This window comes from Arvicanthis niloticus, unplaced genomic scaffold (assembly GCF_011762505.2).
Source record: "Arvicanthis niloticus isolate mArvNil1 unplaced genomic scaffold, mArvNil1.pat.X pat_scaffold_664_arrow_ctg1, whole genome shotgun sequence".
Classification (NCBI taxonomy): Eukaryota; Metazoa; Chordata; class Mammalia; order Rodentia; family Muridae; genus Arvicanthis; species Arvicanthis niloticus.
Genome location: NW_023046277.1, coordinates 1 through 21,849, shown reverse-complemented (window position 1 = coordinate 21,849; position 21,849 = coordinate 1). Strand labels below are relative to the sequence as shown.

The 21,849-nt window shown below is 47.4% G+C and overlaps 1 long non-coding RNA gene across 4 annotated transcripts; it reads right to left on the bottom strand.

The window, feature by feature from the left end:
• Positions 1-1,636: 1,636 nt before the first annotated feature.
• On the bottom strand, positions 1,637-19,882 carry LOC117702300 (uncharacterized). Of its 4 annotated transcripts, XR_004606001.2 has the most exons (6): positions 19,587-19,882; positions 12,658-12,725; positions 8,941-9,094; positions 7,002-7,440; positions 4,175-4,261; positions 1,637-2,183 (listed from the first exon to the last, which is right to left on the bottom strand). It is a non-coding gene; the product is annotated as an uncharacterized LOC117702300 (long non-coding RNA). The 4 variants fall into 4 exon arrangements; XR_004606000.2 differs by lacking the exon at positions 4,175-4,261 and having other exon boundaries at positions 19,587-19,881; XR_004605999.2 differs by lacking the exons at positions 4,175-4,261; positions 7,002-7,440 and having other exon boundaries at positions 19,587-19,876.
• Positions 19,883-21,849: the final 1,967 nt, after the last annotated feature.

Below are 21,849 nucleotides of genomic sequence, written 5' to 3'. Positions count from 1 at the left end.
GAGAGTTCTGAATCTCATGAGAAGTTTGTCAGAAGAGCACTTCAGTGCTGTGGTCAAGGAGGCAGTTCAGAGGCTGGGCGATGGCTCAGTTGGTAATGTACTTACCTTGACAAACACCAGGACCTGACTCTCATCCCCAGAACATATATCAAATACCAAGTGCGGTGACAAGTGCTCATAATTTTTTTTTTTTTGGTGTGTGTGTGTTTTGTCTTTTGAGACAAGGTTTTCTTTGGGTATCCCTGGTTTTTGTGGAACTGGTTCTGTAGACCAGGCTGGTTTTGAACTCACAAAAATCCACCTGCCTCTAAGTGCCGGGATTAAAGATATGGGCCACCATGCCTTGCGCATGTTCTAACTTTAACTCTGGGAGACTGTGACAGGCAGACCCCTGAGGCTCACTGGTGTGCCTGGTTTATATAATGATGGAGACTGAACTCAGGGTGTTGCACATGCTAGGTGAACATTTTACTAAGCGACCTATACCCCAGTCTCCCCTCTTTGTCTTCAGTTCAAAATTCTGCCTTGGTTCCTGCTCCAGGGTGGCAACTCAAACATGAAACAATGGATACACAAATTCCAGGGTCACCTATATCCAGCCCTATGCCAGGCACCAAAAAGAGAGCAAGTCAGAGGGCAAAAGACACAGGCTGAGTGTCTCTGTGCCAGGATCTAACCAGGTCAGTGCCTCCAAAAGTTCCCCCCTGTTAGAGAATCGTTGGCAGGCTTGTAGCCTCTAGTTTGGAGCTTTGTACCTAGTTGGGGGAAGCGGGGTGGGGAATGACTGAGCCTTTAGTAGTAGGACAGGTGATTCCGGATGGTAAGGCTAAGTTATCCTAAATTGCACGGTAAGAAAGTGTTTCCCTTGTTCATTTGCTTTCTTTCCTTCCACTAGATCTTGAGCTCAAGAAAGTGAATAGTCATATTTCTTGAATCATATACATTCCATCACTGACTCTTTTTAAGACAGGATCTCAAGAAGCTCAGGCTGGCCTCAGATTCAGGCTGAAGTCAAGGACAGCCTTGAATGCCTGCTCCTTCAGCCTCTACATCGCTGCATTGGGATTTCAGGTCTTTTTCTGTTTGTTTTGGGTTTGTGAGACAGGGTTCTGATAGGTGGGTCTAGAATCCATAATCCTCCTGCCTCAGGGTCCTGAGTGTTAAGATTAAAGACATACACCACTATTACTTAGCCTCAAAACCAGTTCTCCACAAAATATTTTATTATATGGTTAGTTTTCTTCTTTAGTTGTTCAAAAAGGATAGTGACTGTGACTCGGAGTGGTGGCACACTCCTGTAATCCCAGTAAATGCCCATAATCCCAGGAGGATCTTGAGGTCAAGTTCAGCACAGGCTACACGGTGAGACCTTGTCTCTGAAACTAAATAAAAACAGTAAATGCTTCCTATGAATCAATAACATAGAATAAAATCTCAGGGCCAGGGAGATGACTCAGTGGGGAAAAGCACTTATCAAACCTGGAAGTCAAAACTTGATCCCAGGAATCCACACAATAGAAGAACCAGTTCTAGTCAGTTGACCTCTGATCTCCACATCCATACCACGAATTCGAATGAATTTGAAGTCTCCCCCCACACACACACAATATACAAAATTCTCAGACATTGTCAGATGTGGTGGCATGTATCTTTAATTCTAGCATTCCAGAGACAGGGGCAGGCAGATCTCTGTAAGTTCTAGGCCATCCCGGTCCACACACTGAGTTCCAGGACAGCCGGGACTACACAGAGAGATCTTAGAAAGAAAAAAAAAGAAAAGAAAAGAAAAGAAAGGAAAGGAAAGGAAAGGAAAGGAAAGGAAAGGAAAGGAAAATCAGACCCTGACAGTACCTGATAACTAACCAAATAGTTTTTCATTGTATCCTTGCTTTTAAGGTAGCTGTCCTGGTTAGTTCTTTGTCATTTTGACACAAACTAGAGTCATTTGGAAAGAGAAATTCCTCCATCAGACTGTCCTGTAGGCAAATTCATGGTGGCAATTTCTTGATTAATGATTGGTATGGGAGGTCCAGCCCACTGTAGGTGGTACTACCCCTAGGCAGGTAGTCCTTGGGAGGTAGTACAAGAACACACTGAGTAAGCCACAGAGCAAGCCAGTTTTAAGTACCACTCCTCTGTGGCCTCTACTTTGGTTCCGGACTTGAGACACTGCCAGGATGGACCTGAAAGTATAAAATGAAATAAATTCCTTTTCTAACATGGAGATTGCTTTTGGCTACAGTGTTACAAACTGCAACAGTAACTGAAATCTTCCATCCCACATTCACAATACAAACTGTAACAGTAACTGAAATCTTCCATCCCACATTCACAATACAAACTGTAACAGTAACTGAAATCTTCCATCCCACATTCACAATACAAACTGTAACAGTAACTGAAATCTTACATCCAGTATTTACCATCTTCTGGCTTTCCTTTTGATGTACTTTTCCTGTGTAGCCCTGGCTAGGCTACAACTTGCTCTGTAGACCAGGCTAGCCATGAATTCACAGAGATCTACCTGTCTTTTCCTTCCAAGTGCTAGGGTTGAAGGCATGTCCTGCCATGCCCGGTTCATACTTATTTTTTTTTAATTTTATGTAAAAATATTCGTTTGAGACAGGATCATATACCCCAGGCTAGTCTCAAACTTGTAATTCTCCTAATTTAGCCTCCCAAGTGCATATGTGCCTCCAACCCTGTGCTTTGTATACTTTAACTGTCTCGGCTGGGTATGGTGGTATATGGGTATATTCCCAGCTGGGTATGGTGGTATATGGGTATATTCCCAGCTGGGTATGGTGGTATACGGGTATATTCCCAGCACTTAACTGTAATAACAAAGCTTCTAAGCTGAAGACAGAAGGTTCCAGGTCTGAAGCCAGTCTAAGATACACAGTAAGACCCTCTCTCTGCCCCCCACCAAAATTCTTTCATTGCTTTTAATTTTATTAACAATGACATTAGGTCACAAATGACTTTTTTATTTTGAGTTCTTAAGATTTATTTATTTTATTTTTGTTTGCATGTATGTGCATGTCTGTTTCCCTTGGAGTTCAGAAGAGGATGTTAGATCCCCTGAGACTGGAGTTACAGGCATTGTGAGCCTCCATGTGGGCGCTGGGAATTGAACCGGGGTCTTCAACACAAGCAGCGAGTGTTTATAACACTGAGCCAGCCGGGTGGTGGTGGCGCAAGCCTTTAATCCCAGCACTTGGGAGGCAGAGGCAGAGGCAGGCGGATTTCTGAGTTCAAGGCCAGCCTGGTCTACAGAGTGAGTTTCAGGACAGCCAAGGCTATACAGAGAAACCCTGTCTCGAAAAACAAAAACAAAAAAACTAAACAAACAAACAAAAAAGAAAACACAGAAAAGAATAAACCAGCTGTGGTGGCACAAGCCTGCAAAGCCAGCAGCACTCAATCGGTAGAGGCAGGAGGATTGGCAGGAGGATCGGGAGTTCTCGGCCAACTGCAACTACTTAGAGAGTTCAAGTCCAACCTCAGCTTCTTGAAACCTGTCTCAAAACAGTTGGTAAGATAGCTCAATGGGGAAAGGGTGCTTGGCACCAAGCCTGGTAAACTGAGGTCAAGCTCTAGGACCCACATGTGAAAGAAAGAACCAATCCCTGAAAGTTCTCTGGCCTCACACAATCAACCATGGCATAAGCACGCACTCAATAAATACAATTTTAAAATGTCCCTAAACAGGGCAAAGGAGGTAAAGAAGGGAAGAAAATCTATTTGGAGAGCCTGAAAAAAATCTAAAAGGACTTGAGCCTTCATTTGTGAGGTCACACCAAGCCTCAGAAAATTCTTTAGAAAAACTGAGGTTAGAAAATGAGGTGGTTCAGCAAGTTAAAGCATTTTCTGCACAAGCCTGATGACCTGCATTTGACCCCTGGGAAATACAGCAGAAGGAGAGAAACGACTCTTAACTGTGTCCTCTGACCGCCACACATGCATGCTGGCACACACACATACACACACACACACACACACACACACACACACACACCTTCACTCACACATGCATGTACACACATACAAATAATAATAATGTGTAATGAATAAAAGTGGGGAAGAGACTGGAACTGAATCTCAGCTAACAAAATGCATGGGCAAAGCCTTGGGTTTAATCCCTGGCATGAATAAACTAGGCACCATAACTCACATCTGTAATCACAGACGTCAGCAGGTAGAGACAGGAGAATCAGAGATTCACGGTCATCTTCAGTGGCATATCAAGTTTGAGACTAGGCTGGAATACATGACACTTGACTCAGAAAAGCAAAACACAACACAGAACAGAATAACAACAATAAGAAAACATTTTTAAGCCATGTACAGTAGTAGCTCATGCCTTTAATCTTGGCTTTCGGGAGGCTGAGGTTGGAGGACTAAGAGTTCCAAGTTAGACTGGGTTACATAGCAAGACCTTGTCTCAACAACAAGCAAAGCCTTGGGTTTGATGATGGTGTTTCCTTGCAACACTTCCGTGCATGCACATAGTATACTTGGACCATTTTACCTCCTCTTACCCTCTCATTCTCTCTCATTAAAAGCTCCTCTAGGAGCCGGGGTGAGGGGAGGACGGCTCCAGCCACTCAGAGGAGAAGGGGAGGGAGATGGGAGAAAGACTGTGGGAGGGCACAGTGGACAAGATGTAAAGTGTAAAATGAGTAAGTAAGTAAATAAATAAATAAACAAATAAATAAATAAAGCTTGGCTGGCCTTGTTTTGAGACATTGTTTCTCAGTAGTCTTATTTTGTTTTGAAACATTGTTTCTCTGTGTAGGCCTGGCTGTCCAGGGGAACTCACAAAGATCTCCTTTCTTCTGCCTCCAGAATGCTGAGAATACAGACTTACACTACCTTCCAGCAAAAGTTCATCTAGTTTTTAAAATTTTACGTGTATGATGAGTGTCTTGTCCCAATTTATGTATATACACCATTGCATGCAGTGTCTGAGGAGGCTGGAATTGGGCAACAGATTCCCTGAAACTGGAGTTACAGACAGTTGTGAGTGAGCCACCATATGACTTCTGGGACTCAAATTAGGGTCCCGTGGAACTCCTAACTGCTGAGTAATCTCTTCATCCCATCACAGAAAGCTCTTGAGCAGGTGAGGAATGTGCTGAAAGAACTCAGATGTTGAGCGGCTAGCACCTGGTTTATGGTAAAAATCCCCCCCCTTGTCCAGTCTAATCTTGCTGTTCATTCATCCCTCAAATATTTATCAAAGGCCTGGAGACAGCAGACACTGCCCTGTTGATTCAATGATGCATAAAAATAGACTCCTCAGCTCACAATTCTCTAGTGAGCCAGAGACTAAAAGCAAGAATCTCATCAACATCAAAGTACAAGTGTAGTTAAATCCTCAGGGAGGTATCTCTGGCATTGTGAGCCCATTCAGTAGCAGGGGACTGGTTTAGGAGCTCGTTTAGCTTGTTCTGAGTTGAGAACTGGCATCAGAGTAGATTCTGGAAGGAGAAGATTAGGCAGGTGAGGAGAAGGAAACACACTTTAACTCAAGGACCCAAGACCCTGTGGCTGCCAAGGAGGCATGAAGAGCCCCAAGTGGAAAGTCTGGGTCTCTAAGGGAGTGCAGGGGGTTGTGGTAGGAACAGACTGGTGGGGATGGGGGGGTCAGTAAAGGCCAATAGCCTTTAAAGGATTTGGACCTATCTCCTAGTGCAGAAGGGTGTAGCAAACCTAGCTGTGATGTGAGTAGGTGATATTCTAAAAACAAGCCCCCAGGAGCTCTGAAGGCTGTGGGTGGCTTCTCTGAAGCCTGTCTAAAGAAAGGGTGCAGAAGGCATGCAGCAGGCAAACTGCCAGGGCAGAGTCTGACAGAGGGCAAGTTGAGGAGGGGGTGCAAAAGCGAAGTCTATGTACTGCCGTGGGCTGGGGGAGAGACCCTGAGAGGACCAATTAGCAGGATTCTCAGGCAGCAGGGGAGAGAGAGGTCCTGGAGAAGAACGCACAACCTTTCAGAAACTGTGGCAGTGACCGAGTTTGCCCAGGAGAGGGCTCCACCCTTGGAAAGATGGCTAAGTCTCAAGGATGCAGATCATCTCTGAGATCCCCCAGAGAAATGATGTCTAAGGACAGGTCCCCGGGGAAGCCCTGACTAGAGAGGAAAGGGAGCTGGGAACAGCAGCTGAAGGCAGGCTTCACAGCGCCACTTGAGGCACCTGAGTAGAAGCAGGAAGGGGACCAGAAAGAGCACTGAGTCCCAATGACCAGTTTATGAGCAGGGACAGAGAGGTGGCATGTTTAAGTGCTCAACAAGCCATTGAGGCCTGTGGGTCCTGGGTCCCTCTTCCCAGGGGAAAGACACAGATGGGTATGGCTTTACTTCCTCCTGGATGTGGAGGAAGCGTAGGAAAGGGAAGTTGGAACACTGGCCACGATGATGGAAACAGAGATGACTGGAATGAGAAATCTTCCCCTCCTTTCATCCCACCCTTTTCTTTCCAAACCTCCCTGGGCTGCAGAAAAATAAGGAGACCAAGAAAACTTCTTTAAAAGGATCAGGACTGGGTGGCAGGTTTGGAGATGAGGAGTTGGAACAGAGAGCCCCATGGTGGTTTCTATATTTTTTATTTTGTGTATATTTATGTGTCTGAGTATCTACTTGAATGCATAGGAATCCTATGTATCTGGTCTCCATGGAAGCCAGAAGAGGGCATTGGATCCTCCGGAACTGGAGTTACAGGTGTTTGCGAGCTGCCATGTAGGTGCTGGGTATTGAACCCAGGTCCTCTGCAAGAGCCCCCAGGTCTCTTAAGTGCTGAGCCATCCCTCCAGTCCCAACATATCCATATTTTAATAGTGTGAGGTGTGTTTGTGGAGCCCCCAGGTTTACGTGAACACGCATGGGGGTATGCATTACATCCTTATTCAGACACCCAAACGTGCTTGTTCATACGCACCAACACGCATGAACCTGTGCGGGCGCTCACACGTACTCATTCATACATCATCCACATACTCACATCTGTACTCTCAGCCATGTTCAGCAGACGCAGCTGTTCACAGTGGTCCACGAGCTCTGCGTGTGTCATGTGTGCTCCCTAGCAGAGGTAAGTGACTCTACTCTACCCTGCTATGTGCAAATAATAGAGAATTCAGAGAGGCAGCATGCGAGTGGAGGAGACGTCCTAAGATGGGTTCTGGATCTTTGAGGGTGTTGAGTGTTAGTGATGTGTGCATTTGGTCACATGTTCATTCACTTAGCAAAGTCAGCAGGAAGCCACCATGTGCCAAGCCGTGAGCTGGATTAATCAATGAACTGTACAAGCACGACTCCCATTCACTTCTAAGGGGCTCCATCGAAGACAGGCCTTTCGGACACAGCTGGTAAATATCCTCTGGAGGAAGGAAGGCCCCATGTGCCATGAAGGGAAGTGGGCCACGGGGCTAGAGAATTTCCTCCTGTGGAGTAAATAAAGATTCCAGACTGGAGAGCATCCTCCTGATGTGAATCCCCGGACCTTAGCTGTAACTGTATCTACTTGTATCATTTCTAGTATCTCACACATAAAGGGGCCTGGAAGGTGAACAGAAAGATTTGACCTCCATATGGGGTTCAGATCTCACCTGTGTAGCAACCTACTCCTTGGGGCCTTCATAATTGGGATGATAATATGTATCCCGCAAGGTTGTAGTAGTCACTGGTTGCAACATATAAAAACTATCACCTAGTAAGAACTTAGTGGGTTTTAAATTTTAGATTTTATTCATTTTTTTCTTGTTTGTTTTTATTCTGGGGATTGGACCTTCCACATAGTAGGCAGGTGTGAGCTATATGTCCAGCCCAGACTGGCTTTACTGAAAGACTTGTTGAAAAAGATGCCAAAGCAAGTCTGCTTCTTGTCAGTTCAGCATTTCTATGCTGCAATCCCCAAATCACAAAGGAGAACACCGGGGAAACACGGTGATAACTCAGGACTAGAGTGGTTATAGTACAAGCTGGATGGCAACCTAACATTAGACATCTGGAATTCCAAACAGATGTGGAACTGGAGAGGGAACTTCTACCATTCTGAAAGAAGAAACAGGCCACCTTCCCATGATTATTTTGAGTTTTGCAACCAGAGGACTGACTTACTTTGTGGTTTTTTTTTTGTTTTTGTTTTTTGAGACAGGGCTTCTCTGCGTGGTCCCTCTTTAGACCATGCTGGCCTCGGAGTCACAGAGATTCACCTGCCTCTGCCTCTGGAGTGCTGGGATTGAAGGTATGCACCGCTATCGCCAGCTTGCTTTGTGTCTTAATCAAATTCAATATAAATAATTTCAGGAATCCATGAGATGACATAAAACCAGTCCCACATGAAATACTAAATCTGTCCTACACTATTTTCTATTCTAGGATGAAGACTTTTCACTGACGATATCAGGTCTGTCTGTAGATCTTATGACTACCTGACTCCATCTCTCCTAAAGAGACAAAGCCAGGCTTGTGGGGACAGTCTCTTTGCCCAACTCTGGGATAAAGAGCTGTTTCTGGATAGCAGTGTCTACTTATTTTGGCTGCTCTTCCAGACATGTGTCTATCACTAGCTGCTGCTGCTTCTCCTTCTCCTCCTCCTTGTTTATTTATTTTATGTTTAGGAGTGCTCTATCTGCATGTACAACTGCCTGCCAGAAGAGGGCATCAGATCCCATTATAGATGGTTGTGAGTCATCATGAGGTTGCTGGGAATCGAACTCAGGTCCTCTGGAAGAGCAGCAGGTGCTCTTAAAGCTGAGTCATCTCTCCCGTGCCCTCGCTTCATTTTCTTCCCTCCTTTATGTAGGTGCTGAGGTGCCCAATTAAACACAAGCCTTTCAGCTGATGTGCAAGGAGGGTCTTGCTGGTGTCATCTTAGATTTGCCTGAGTTCCTTCTCCTGCCACACTCCACAAACGCTTTCACGCTTCAGCTGAGACTTACCTGTATTCTTGTATCTTTGTCCTTTGCTTTGGAGTAGTCATCCATTTTGTTGTTGATGGAGAAACTGGACTATCCCAGACTGGATGATTCCTATTTTGAACACTCTTGGACTTTTGCTGGATGACAAACTCGCATTTCCCAGGAGCACATTTGCCTAGGGGTAAAACATACGTGTGTTCACTCTTTGTTTTGGTTTTGGTTTTTTCGAGACAGGGTTTCTCTGTGTAGCTCTCGCTGTCCTGGAACTCACTCTGTAGACCAGGCTGGCCTTGAACTCGGAGATCCACCTGCCTCTGTCTCCCAAGTGCTTAGCTTAAAGGCGTGCGCCACCACCGCCCAACTACACGTGCTCACTCTTAGCACTGCCCAACACTGGTCTGCAGTGACTTTCCTCTCCCAGCAATCAGTGCTCTCTAGTTTCCAGTCTGTCCCCTTAGTCATTCATTCCAGGGGCCATGCTGGTTTCTCTATTTCATAATGAGAGTACATATCACCTTTGGATCAGATGCGACACCAGGAACGTTGTCTTTAGTCCCAACAGCTCTAGAGAGTATTATTTTTCTCTTTATTCTTTTCCCTCTGAACATATTAAATCTTTTAAAAATATTATTTTTCATTCTGGGGATTGAACCCAGAGCCTTCTTCATGCTAAGCACACACCAGCTAAAAGAAAGCATTACTACCTCCATGTTATACGTGAGGCTCGCAGTGGCTAATGATTTGAAAAAGGTGACAGGGATGATAGGTAACAGAACCAATATGTAAACACCCAGCTGTTCCTGTGCCCAAATGTGTTGGGTTGCCTCTCTCTTGCCATAGAGTATGGAGCAAGAGTCTTGCTTATTCCTCCCAAGATGCTCTGTGGAGCCAGAGGAAGCTCTTGCTAGAGGGTTGCTGAGTTTGATGAGTGGATGCCTGGGAAGCGGTTGTGCTTGGGGCAGACATCACAGAGGAGGGAGCTATTACATCAGCACAGACCCACGGAGGGGTTCCCACTGGCGATAGAAGCCAAGATCAGAACTGTTCTTTGACAAGGAAGGAAGGAGGGAAGGAAGAAGGGAGAGAGGGAGGGAAAAAATGAAGAAGGAAAAAAATTCCACCTTTAATCAATTCAGGCCTTAGTTCCCTCATCTGTAAGATGTAGAAAATATGGTTAAGTGAAAGAAAGAGAGGCAGCCAGTGCTATGCTGAATGTAAATTAAAATAGTGTGGGATGTGTTTTGTTTGGTTGGTTGGTTGGTTTTTTGGTTTTTTTTTTTTTTCCTTTGGTTTGTTTTGACACAGGATCTAACTACGCAGCCCAGACTGGCCTGAAACTTAGAATCTTCCCTTCTCTAATCTTCAACTTCATAGGATTTTGGTTTTATCACAAGTGTATACTTTTATTGACTTAATCTATGTCTTTTTGTTGTTGTTTTGGTTTTTTGTTTGTTTGTTTCTTTTTCAAGGCAGGGTTTCTTTGTGTAGCATTGGCTGTCCTGGAACTCACTCTGTAGACGAGTCTGGCCTCGAACTCACAGAGATCTGCATGCCTCCTGTCCTGAGTGCTGGGATGAAAGGGGTGAGCCACCACCACTGCCCAGCTGAGAGAGCTTCCACATAGGGTCTCTACGGACACATTTCATCTTGGTCATTCTCACTGGATCCTCTTCCTTGCTCCCTCCATGCCCCAACCCCATGTCATGTTCTTCCTCCCATTTTGCTCAAAGCCTCCCTACTCTCCTCCCTCAAAGTCTCTCTCTCTCTCTCTCTCTCTCTCTTTCTCTCTCTCTCTCATTTTGTTACTGGGAAACTTAGGGTCCCTTTCTGAGTTCTTAGTCTCAATAAAACAACTTAGAAGTGGACTCAAGGACAATTTTGTTAGAATTCAAGGGGGACATGCCAGCAGCTGCCAAGAGAAAAGATGGAGAAAAAGTCACACCTTTTAAGTTAGGCTGGGAATAGAAATAAATTTTTTTAACTTAAACAATTGTCATATAGTATATTTGGATCATGTTTTCCCCTCGCCCAGATCCTCCCAGATCCTCCCAGATCCCCGCCCACGCTTATGTTCTTTTGACTTTATCTTTAAAACAAACAAATAAGAACAACACAAACACATGTTAAAGACACATTCCCACAAAACCCAGCGGGGTTGAGGGTGGGAGCTCAGATAAAGCAAAAAGACAAAAGGTTTACAAAAATACCATTGGGTTCATTTCGTGTTTGTCAACTATTCCTGGCACCAAGAATATGGTTAATATTTCTAATGAGACTCCATTTAAAAAGGGGAGTGGGCTGGAGAGGTGGCTCCACTGACTGCTCTTCTAGAGGACCCGAGTTCAATTCCCAGCAACCACATGGTGGCTCACAACCATCTGTAATGGAGTCTGATGCCCTCTTCTGGTGTGTTTGAAGACAGTGACCATGTACTCATATATATAAAATAGATGCTCTTAACCAAAGAGCCAATTCTCTGACCCATAAATTAATCTAAAAACAAAACAAACCTGATTTTTTTTTTACCAGCAGATGTCAGTTACTGTTAGCTTCTTGCTAGGAGCAGGAGCCTGAGTCCACTTCCTCCTCTCAGTGCTGGGGCCCTGTCTGGCTTGAACCTGTATATGCCTTATGCCTGCCATAATAGTCTATGTGAATACATCTGTCCTGTTGTGTCTGGAATACATTGTTTCTTTGCAATCGCCCATCACCTCTGGCTCTTACTTTCTGCCTCTTCTTCTGTATAAATCCCAGAACCCTGAAGAGAGAGACGTAATGAAGTCATCCCACTGAGACCTGAGTGCTCCCAAGTCTCTCACTTTTTGCACACTGTATAGTTTGATAGGATTTTTCTAATCGCAGCCATCCCTTTTTGGAGTTTTATAAAATATATCATTTCCAGATGCTTGATCTTAGAGACCCAAGTTGATTTAATCTGGTGGGACCTGGGCATTTATAACTTTTTTTGTTGTTCTTATTTCAAGGCAGGGTATCTCTGTGTAGCCTGGCTGTCCTGGAATTCACTTTGTAGACCAGGCTGGCCTCGAACTTGGACATCTTCCTGCCTCTAGCTTCTGAGTGCTGGGATTAAAGATGTGCACCACCACTGCCCAATTTTTCTGGGTGAATATCACATTCGGGTTAAGGGTAGGAGCAGCTAAGGCACAGATCTAAGGCATACCCAGTGCCTCTCTGGGGGTGGAATGAAGAGTACTCTCAGGGGAACCTCCTCTAAAGCGCTGAAACCACTGCCAATGGCTTTGCAGCCTGCTCACCTCCGACCTGGAGCTTCAGAGGAGGAGGCAGATTCAGGAGTGTGTGCTATGTGCATAAGTGTGTGTGAAAATGTGCTTGGAAACCACAGGGAGTGGGGGCTCTGGATGGAGGAGTAGGTCCACGCTGTCAGGACTCGGCTCCTCAAGGAGCTGACCGTTTCCTTAAAGTCATTTAGCTTCTCATAGCAGTGATCCTGTTCCTGCCTGCCCTGACTTCTAAGATGGTGGTGGGCTCCCTGGGATCTGAACTATGAGATCAGTTGATATTTTTCTTATTCCTGCTAATCCCTTCCCTACCTCAATGTCTGAGAAGCTGAAGAGGTTTGGAGCAGGGCAAAGGTCACCCAGCTGATTCCCTCCAGCCCAGGTCTTCAGATCCACTAAGCTGCTCTTTCCCCAAGGCCAGGAGACCCTTATTCTTATATTTAGTAGAATATAAACCAGGGAACCCCATAGGGCTTACCTAGGGCCTCCGCATGTCCTCAAGTACAGGTCCTGCTTTTGCTGGGAAGAGTACAGGTCCTGCTTTTGCTGGGAAGAGTATGTGGGAAGAGAAGAGGGAAAATAAAATAGAGGGCAGGATTAATGAAGTGGCTTCAAAAGCTAATAGCGCATTTACCAACATCTCCTCCTCTGACTCTCCCATCCTGGGGGAAGCGGCCACAACTTGAGGCAGCCTGTCTCTTGGAGTCCTGGTCCAGCCCCCTCTGAATATCTTTACCTTCCTTTATTTTGGAGGCTGAAAGAAAGCTTCTCATGGTGAGGGAGACTCTTCTATACCTCCAACAACCTCTGAAGATGCCAATGCTACCTGGCAAGCCTGTGTAATTCCCAGAGCTGCCCAGCTCAATGGGACATGCCATATGTGCTGGTGCTTTGGGGACCTATGCCCCCAAAGTCCTGGCACTTTCCAGTTTCTTTCAGCCCATCCTTATTACATCACCCCCCCCTCTCTCTTTCTTTCTCCAGGCCTCCTCTCTAGAAGCTGACCTGGAGCTGGATTCCCAAATAAACAGTAACTAATTGGATTAGGAGCTGATAATACTGTTGACCTTTCTTAATGTCTGCTGGCTGTCTTTCCACCACACTGAGGCTTAATTGTATAGGATGGGGAGAAGGGTGGGGGACTTCCAGGAGTGAATCCTGACCCCTGTTAACCTCAGATAAAATGGGCTCAGCGGCTTCCCAACTGCCTGTCATCCCCCACGGAGCAGGAACACACACATGCTCCCAGTCTCATCAAATAATTACACAGATGATACACACATGCATAGGCATGCATGCAGAGACGCAAAGGCTCCCAGAGGCACCCTGAATCCACACATGCGCACAGTGGACTTTGAACCTGGATTGTGTGCATGCACAAGTCACACTCAAATGATATATGTGCAAAACTGCCTACATGATAGACAAGTACATTCATATGCACAGTACCACACATTTGTAAAATGCAAGCACAGAGGTTCGTGTAGACAAATATCATAAAGATGATGTAAATGCATTATAAATATGCAGATGAATGACCACAGATACTGACACAAGAAAGTAAAATACACTGGCAGACACACAGTACTCCATACATAATGCTTGGAGACATCAGTATACAAAATACATGACATATGTGCATGCACACACATGCTTCCCATGCGCATACCTTTGCACACCGGTGCACATCAGAACCCCGCCCTCCATACATACAGGCAATTGGCCCCTTCCCAAGCTCCAACTCTTTCACAATCTCTGCTGCTTTCATTTTCTATTTGCTCCTGGGAATGTTCTGAGATCCTGAGTTTATGGGTCTCTTGGAGTTCTGGTCCAGTCTCTGTGCGTGTCTCCATCTTTCATTATCTTTGGGGCCTTGTGTCTGCTATTGCTCTCATTCTGGCATAGGGTAATAGAAGGGCCCGGGAAGAGAAATGAAAAGAGGATTGGAGAAGGGAGCCAGAGAAGGTGGAGAAGAGGGCCGGGAACTAGGGGAGCGGCAAGGGGCGGGGAGCGCGGGCGGGGGAGGGGCGCCTGCCTGCGCACAGCAGATGTTGCAGCTCCTCGGATGGAGCTGTTAATGTAAGTGGAGTTTCTGCAATGGTAATTAGGAGGGCCCTCATTACCCTGGCGGAGCCGGCTGAGAGCCGATAAAGCCGAGGGGGAGAGGGGCCGACATCAGGGTAATGGGGGAGTAGGGCCATTGAGGAACTGGAGTCGAGCCGGGGACTGCTCTGCACGCAGCTGGAGCGGGGCGAGAGGATGTGGAAGGGGGGCGTGGGCCGGCCCGGAGCCCAAGGTGGGTCGGGACTAAGAGCTGCCAGGCTTTGGCAGCCAGTGCTGAGACGCGGAAGAGGGCCTGCAAGGACCAGGTCACGAGTTGGCCCTGTCTGCCAGAGGGGCGGATTGAGGAAGGTTCCCACTGCCTTGCAGGCCCAGCAGTCTTAGGCCTCTGTGCTTGCCATTCACTCTAACAGCTGGATAGAGATGGGATCAGAGGATGGGGGTATGGAAGGGGCAGCTTCTGCGCCTAGCAGGCCTATCCATTGTACAAATATGTGGAACCCAGGCACGGACTCTAGAATAGGCAACAAGAAAGTTAATGTCCACGTGGAAGATTCCAGAATGTCAGGTTTGACAGGAGAGTACTAGCAGCCAAAAGTGGAACCATAATCCCCAACTCATGCTTCTCTGGAGTTTGAGCTCAGTCCTTCAGTCTTTCTGTCCTGTCCTTCTGTCCTTCCTGTCTGCCCTGTCTTTTTCTCTTCTTCTCATCAATGCTGCACAGCCTCTCTCTCTCTCTCTCTCTCTCTCTCTCTCTCTCTCTCTCTCTCTCTCTCTCTCTCTCATACACACACACTTAGGGAAGTACCCAAATTATTAACACACACTGCTGCTGACAGCCAGTCCACAGAGCCCTAAGCATCTTGCCTCCCCTTCTGGGGGCCTTAGAGCAAGAACAAGAGAGGCTGGGAAGATGTCCACCTGCATCTGTGCTCCCCAGCCAGGATCTCCCAGCAGAAGGGGTCCAGAACCCATTCTGCTGTCTACACCAACTGGGTATTCTCAGATGAACCCCAGAGCTCTCCCCCACTGAAAAGCGAGTGGCCCTGCCCATGCTCTCAACTGAGAGCAGAATGTTCCCCCTTTCCCTCCTTTGAGGGCTTAGCCAGGAGGCCAGGAATCTGTAGTCCAACCAAGCAGGGCAGGGGAATGGAGGGGGTCAGCAGAGGTCTCATCGCCCCCTTATATGACCTTCTTCACACAAGCCCCACCTCAGATGCTCAAGGTCATTTGACCCCAGCTAGTCTGTCTGGTTTACTGACTTCTCAAGGATTGCGTAAGCCCTCCATCCCTGAAAGCACAGACCAGACAGAGGGTCAGGCAGATTTTTCCTCCAGGCAAGGGAAAACTCGGGCCTTTGCTGACCACAAAGGTAAAACAGCATTTCCCACAAGACTGAAAGGACCCGTCTGGTGTTTCTGAAGAGACCAGGGTTTGTAGGGAGGGAGCTCCTGAGCCTGGGGAGAGCCCCAGATCCCCCATCCACACATAGCTGTGTGGCAGAGCAGGGGTTAATGGGGAGAGGCTGCAAGGCTGGAGCAGGCGGTGGCTCCCCGCCTCCACCCCCCCAGAGTTGCTGACTCTTCTTTTTGTTCAGGCTGACAGCGAGCACCTGGTGTGCTCCTGCTACAATATTGCTCCTGCCTCCTCCCCCCCAGGCCCCAGGCTGTCCTCTCCCCCTCCCTGCCTGAGGCAGCCTTCCTCTCTGCCTCCTTTTTTCCCCTGCCCCTCCTGCCTATGGCCTCCCAGGCGCTCCCCCCACCCCACCCCAACCACCACAAGCACCAACCCTGCGGTGTCAATAAACACAACATATGCTGCCATTAATGTGAAAATCTCACCCTCCACTCCATTCATCCCCTCAGCCTGCCTGCCTGCTGGGGGTGGGGGTAGGGATGGGGGTGGCAGAGGAAAGGTCAAGTGGGAGCCATTAACTATCCTTTCCCCCCCCCCCCCCCCCGGTCTGCCCCATTCCCTTACCCCTTCGATGTTCTGAAGGTGGGGGCATGGACAGAGTTTGGTTGAGGGTTTCTGAGACACTTTCTTTAACTGCCACCCACCCACAAGTCTCCCATAGAGAAACTTGAGTATCTTCCTGCTGCCATCCAGTCAACTCCAACTCCAGAGTCAGGGCAAGGAGAGCCAAGCCAGTGGTGGCAGAGAGAGTCACAGGGGTCCATTCTTTTGACGAGTTAGGAGCATTCCCCCACCACCTCAACTTCTTAGAAATTGTGTCAGTCTGTCTACCCAGCTCTAAAAGAGAAACTAAAAGTGTGTAGGTAGGCTGGGGCTTCAGGAAGCCATTGTGGAGGGAACCACATACTTTCGATGGCCAAGGAGGGAGTGGCCTGGCCTCAGTCTCCTCAACTAAATCACCAGTTCCAAGACAGCAGGGAACAATAAAGATAAAAATAATATAATAACTACAGCTAACATGTGTTGAGGGCTTATTTATGTACCAGGCATTGGGCTAAGCATGTTACAGGCTTTATCTAATTTGTTCCCCCTAAGACCCCTATGGGGAAGTTACAACTGATAGCCCCATTTCACAGCTGAGGAAAACAGGCTTAGTAGGGATAGCTGTATATGCTCGCAGAGCACGAGGTCCTGTGCAGAGACAAGGTCAGTGACAATGTGAGGTCAGCGTCATTATTAGGGACACCTTATGAAAGAAGAAAATGACTCTTGAAAAGGCTTAATAACTTGCCTCAAGTTGCGGCCAAATACTAAAAAAACGTAGCCTGGAACCTGGGTCTGTCCGATGGCCAAAGCTTGTGATCTCAACCCCTCTATATTCCTGCCTCCTTTTTCTATTTTTTTCTTCATGCAGGAAGGCACCACGCCCCTCCAATCCACTTCACTCGGGGATGAAACCTCAGCAGGGCAGTGGAGAACCGAAAGTCAGTGACTAGCCTGAGCCCAACTCCTCCCTTGCTCTATGGTCACTCCTTGCTACTGCTGAGCTGTGCCCATCCAGCTTTTGTCCCCATTCTGAGAATTCACTGTGAACAGGCAAAGTGCCCCTTTAGGCTCCCAGAGCACAAAGCCATTGTGCTTGGCTCTGCAGCTCCTCACTTCTGAGACTCCAGTTGCTTTATTGATATTAACCTAACCCCCACCACCACTTCCCTGCTCGCCCTAGCCCAGTCTGACGGGCAGAAATCTGCTGCCTGGGCACCACCCTGACCTCTCTTTTCCTCTTTCATTATCTACTCCCGGGCACCAGGGAGCCAGCACCAAAATTAAAACAATAACTAAGCCCGAAGTGGACCCAGCAGCCCCCACTCACACCCCCTGGGAAGGAAAAAAAGGCCACAAAAACACCTGGAGAGGAGAATAATCAATGGGAGTGGGAGGGGTGACTCAATCCCATGCCAGGACCCCCACCTGTCTTAACCCTTTCTCTCCTGCATTGTAATCAGGACACCCTCATGTCATCCCTCTAGCTCATCCTAGATATAAAAAATCAAAACGTCAGACTCAGGCATCAACTCAGTCCTTTAGTACTTTAGGGCTCAAGAAAAAAATTGAGACTATGTGAGGCCCTTAGTAACCCATACTTTGTGGCTACGATCCCTAAAAAACCCCAGTCCTGCCAAAGGAGGAAATTCCTCTTTGAGCAAATTCTTGGAGGATTTTCTGATATACTTGGTGATCGACACTAAACACTTGATGAAATGTACTGACATATTTCATCTTCACAGCAAATCATGAACTAGGTGACGGTATTGTTCCCACTTTCCAGATGTAGAAAAGTCAAAAGACTTATCCATGCTTTTGTCAGCTACAGAGTGACAGGAGCAGGTTCTAACGCAAGCCCAGTGCTCTGTCTCCAGAGGCTCTGACATGGCCATTTTGCTGAGCAGTCTGCACAGATCTCTCCAGAGTGTTGTGGAGCCCGGCCTAAACAAGGAGGTCTAATTCAGGGATACTCTGGCTCCTCATTTTCCCAGGTTATGGAATAGGACCCCTGTGACCTGTCATCTTCATTTTCAGAGTGGCCAGCCAGAAGGCAAAGAGGTGGAAAGCAGGGCTAATTCCAGCGTTGTCAAGGGCAGCAGAGGGGGCTGCTGTAGCCGAGGTCAAGTGGGGAGGCCAGAGAAACTTGGCAAAGTTTGTTCTCTCTGACTGAAGGTGTATTTCCTCAGACAGCCCACTAGGATGTCTAGGGACCAGAGGCTCCAGCAGAGGGTGCCATACAAGAGCGAGGAGACAAAGTTAATGGCACCAAATTGTCCTGTATGCTGAATTCAGCCTCAACCATCTTGGCCTAGAGACTCTAATCACCCACACCAAGCTCCCTCCCTTCCTCCTTCAGCAAGGCCCTTCTCTGATCGCTTTCATCAATAGTCCAGCCTCAAGGGGCTTCTATTATCTTAGCCTGGCAAGGAACAAACTCTTGTTCACCTTGTTTCTGCTGACATAAGGAGGGGACTCTTCAAAGGCATTGTGGTGGGGAGAGACAGAGAGAGAGAGAAAGAGAGAGAGAGAGAGAGAGAAGAGAGAGAGGAGAGAGAGAGAGAGAGAGAGATCAGAAGAGCCAAATGTGTGCTTATGACGGCCAAGCACTGATCCTAAAGACTTTGCCTAAAATGTTCCCATTAATTCTAAGAGGTAGGGACCCCTAGTCTACAAATGAAGGGGAAGAGGTTCAAGCTGGTAAAAGGCACAGCTGAGATTTGAATCCAGGCAGCTCCGTCTTATGTAACACTATGTTTTTCTGAAGCAGAGGAGAGAGGGAGGGAGAGAGAGAGGAGTGGTGTTTGGGAGAAGGAGAGAGAGAAGCTTTGAGGCTCTTTCAAATTTTTTTCTTGTTGTTTTTGTTTGTTTGTTTTGTTTTGTCTTTTTGAGACAGGACCCTTCTACATAGCTGTAGCTATTTTGGAACTTACTAAGTAGACCAGGCTAGCCTTGAATTCAGATCCACCTACCTCTGCCTCCCAAGTTCTGGGATTAAAGTCATGTGCTATAACAGCTTCAATTTTTCTATAGTGCACTAGGCTAAACACTTACATCCTTGCCCATCACTGCATCCCTATAGGGCATGGCAAAGTGAGACATGCATTAACAATGCCAAGGGAATTTTAAGACAACCCAAGACCTCAGAGGACTGCCTGCCATACCCCAGAACAAAGATAGGTATTTACACTGTTCTTAACGTTGACTTATGTAGGTTCTAGACTCAGCTACACTGACTCCTAGACAGAGGTTCAGTGAAACCAGAGGCAGCAGGTCTCTTCTGGTCTTTAAGCCTTTCTGGAACCTTTTCTTCTTTTGACTCCCTTAGACCATATGAGAGCCAGTGTTGACTTCTATAGTTAGTCCTTAGAGAACCCAAATACCTACCTCCATTTCCCTCCATAGACTAGTCAGCATCCTTAGGAACCCTCAGGGGCCACTCCTCCTCTAGCTCAGGTTCCGTTGTGCCTGTCAGCCTGCAGCATATGGTTAGGGCCAGGTCCACCCTTCAGAAGCTCCCTCACCCTGGCCCCTTCTGAGTTCAAGTTGTCCTGGAAGCCAGAAGCCCTCTGCCTCCACCTGCCCCTGGCCCCATCGGAACAGACATTATTTTGCTGCCCCCTCAACACAAGCCCTCTGCTGCTCTTGTTCCTGACACAAGAGTTTCCTCCAAATCCCCACACTGCCTTCTGTGACCCACTTAGAATCTTAACTCCATGGACCTAAAATAGAAAGCACTCAGTGCAAGCATTTCACTTCCCGCTACTGCTGAATAAAGCTTGCCTCTTAGAAAAAAAAAAACAGAGCCACCAACCAAAGTAATAGTTGCCTACCATTTGACATATTAACACCATTCATTTGTCCAGGCTAACACTCTTTCCTACTTGCCCCCAGTGATATTGGTTCATGTGGGTCTCTCTTACTATGTGATTAGTGTGTGTGTGTGTGTGTGTGTGTGTGTGTGTGTGTGTGTGTGTGAGAGAGAGAGAGAGAGAGAGAGAGAGAGAGAGGTATCTGGGGCATTGATCTGGCTCCATTGATAGCTGATTGTTTTTACACGTGACTCGGTTGCATTCCTCAAATCTCCGCCCTTCTGCACGCTTTGCATGGCAAGCAGCCAGAGGCCTCACTGGGGAGAGGTCGCTCACCTCTGACCAGGATATAATTGGAAAAAGAAGGTCATTGCCGCCTTTGCTTCTGGGGCAGATCGGCTTCGTTCCATTTGTGTCACAAGCTCTTGCCAGCACATATTCTCAATGACATGGAGACAATGGCTGTGCCCCACCATGGAGCCCACAGAGATGTGCTCAATGTGACACAAACATACCACGGGCCCACACTCACTCCGGGCAGGCATGTACACTGTCTCGCGCACACACAATAGGCACTGTCAATAAACACAGACTGACACTGATGACACACCGGACAACGGGTATCCAGTGACATCCAGAGAGGATGCACAAAGAGAAGCATAAAGCAAGGCTTATCCAGTGATACAGATATCCCACATTTACACATTTGTGACATGGTCATATTCACTAGGGCAAATACCCAGTGCTGAGCTACCACATTCAACGGAAAAAATAAACAAACAAACAAACAAACACCCAACACATTAGCAATGGTTCTCTTTAGGTAATACCCACTTGGGGATGTATCAGAATTAAATGGGGGAGCTCTGACAAAGTACATGTTTCCAGAAACCCCTGCTGGTATATACACACCCCTTACAGTTAAGGTATATGAGTAAATCTATTTGTGTTAAAGGAGCCTCATCAAGCAGTTGTGATAGAAACAGAAGCTGGGAATCACTGATGTGCTACTGCCATTAGGCTCGCCTCTTCTGGATGGTACAGCTAGCTGCCAGGGATGTTGGCTGCACGTTCTTTTCACAGTCCAGGAAGGGACAGGCCCCAAGCTGAGGAAAAGAAGGGGGTGATAAGTCTGTGACCAAGAGATTAGGGGGTCAGACAGTTTCCAGGAACCGAAGGAGTTAAAACTGGGCTTCATGCCATTGATCCTTAGCAACCTTGGCTGGACTGGTCAGCGCCTTATTCAGCCCGTTGAAGGACCCCTCTTGTGGGGACATTTCCAGGATTCCATATATGCAATCAGGATGTGAAGGCCCAAATTCCATACCCAGGCCGAGCTGACTCTGGCTAGCCCCAGGCTCTGTGACACACAATCTTTGGGCAATAAGCTGCTCCAGGGTCCCAGGGAAACCAGCCCAATATTAGCGAAAGTCAAAGGCTCTTCCTATTCCTGGACAGGGGCGCCTCCCTACTCTTATCCAAGCTGCACCCTAAGGCCTCTGGGAGAGAGCAGAGGACTTGGCCATTCAGGGACCAGGCATTGGAAGCGACAGGTCACAGCCTCTACGAGGAAGCACGGAAATCCCCTTGGCGACCAACAGGGTCGCGCCGCCCCCTGGCGGTTCCACAGCACAGATGAGATTGGAGAAGCCAGCGACTTGAGGGTCGCACAGCTCAGAGACAGGTTCCTCCTTCCTCGCTTCAGGGGGCGAAGAATGATGCTGAAGCGATGTCCCCGTGAGGACGCCTGTACTGTCCTTCCCTTTTGACCCTTCCTCTGCTCCCTTCTTTTTTTTTTCCTCCTCCTTCCCTCTTCATCTCCACTCTTCTTCCTTCCT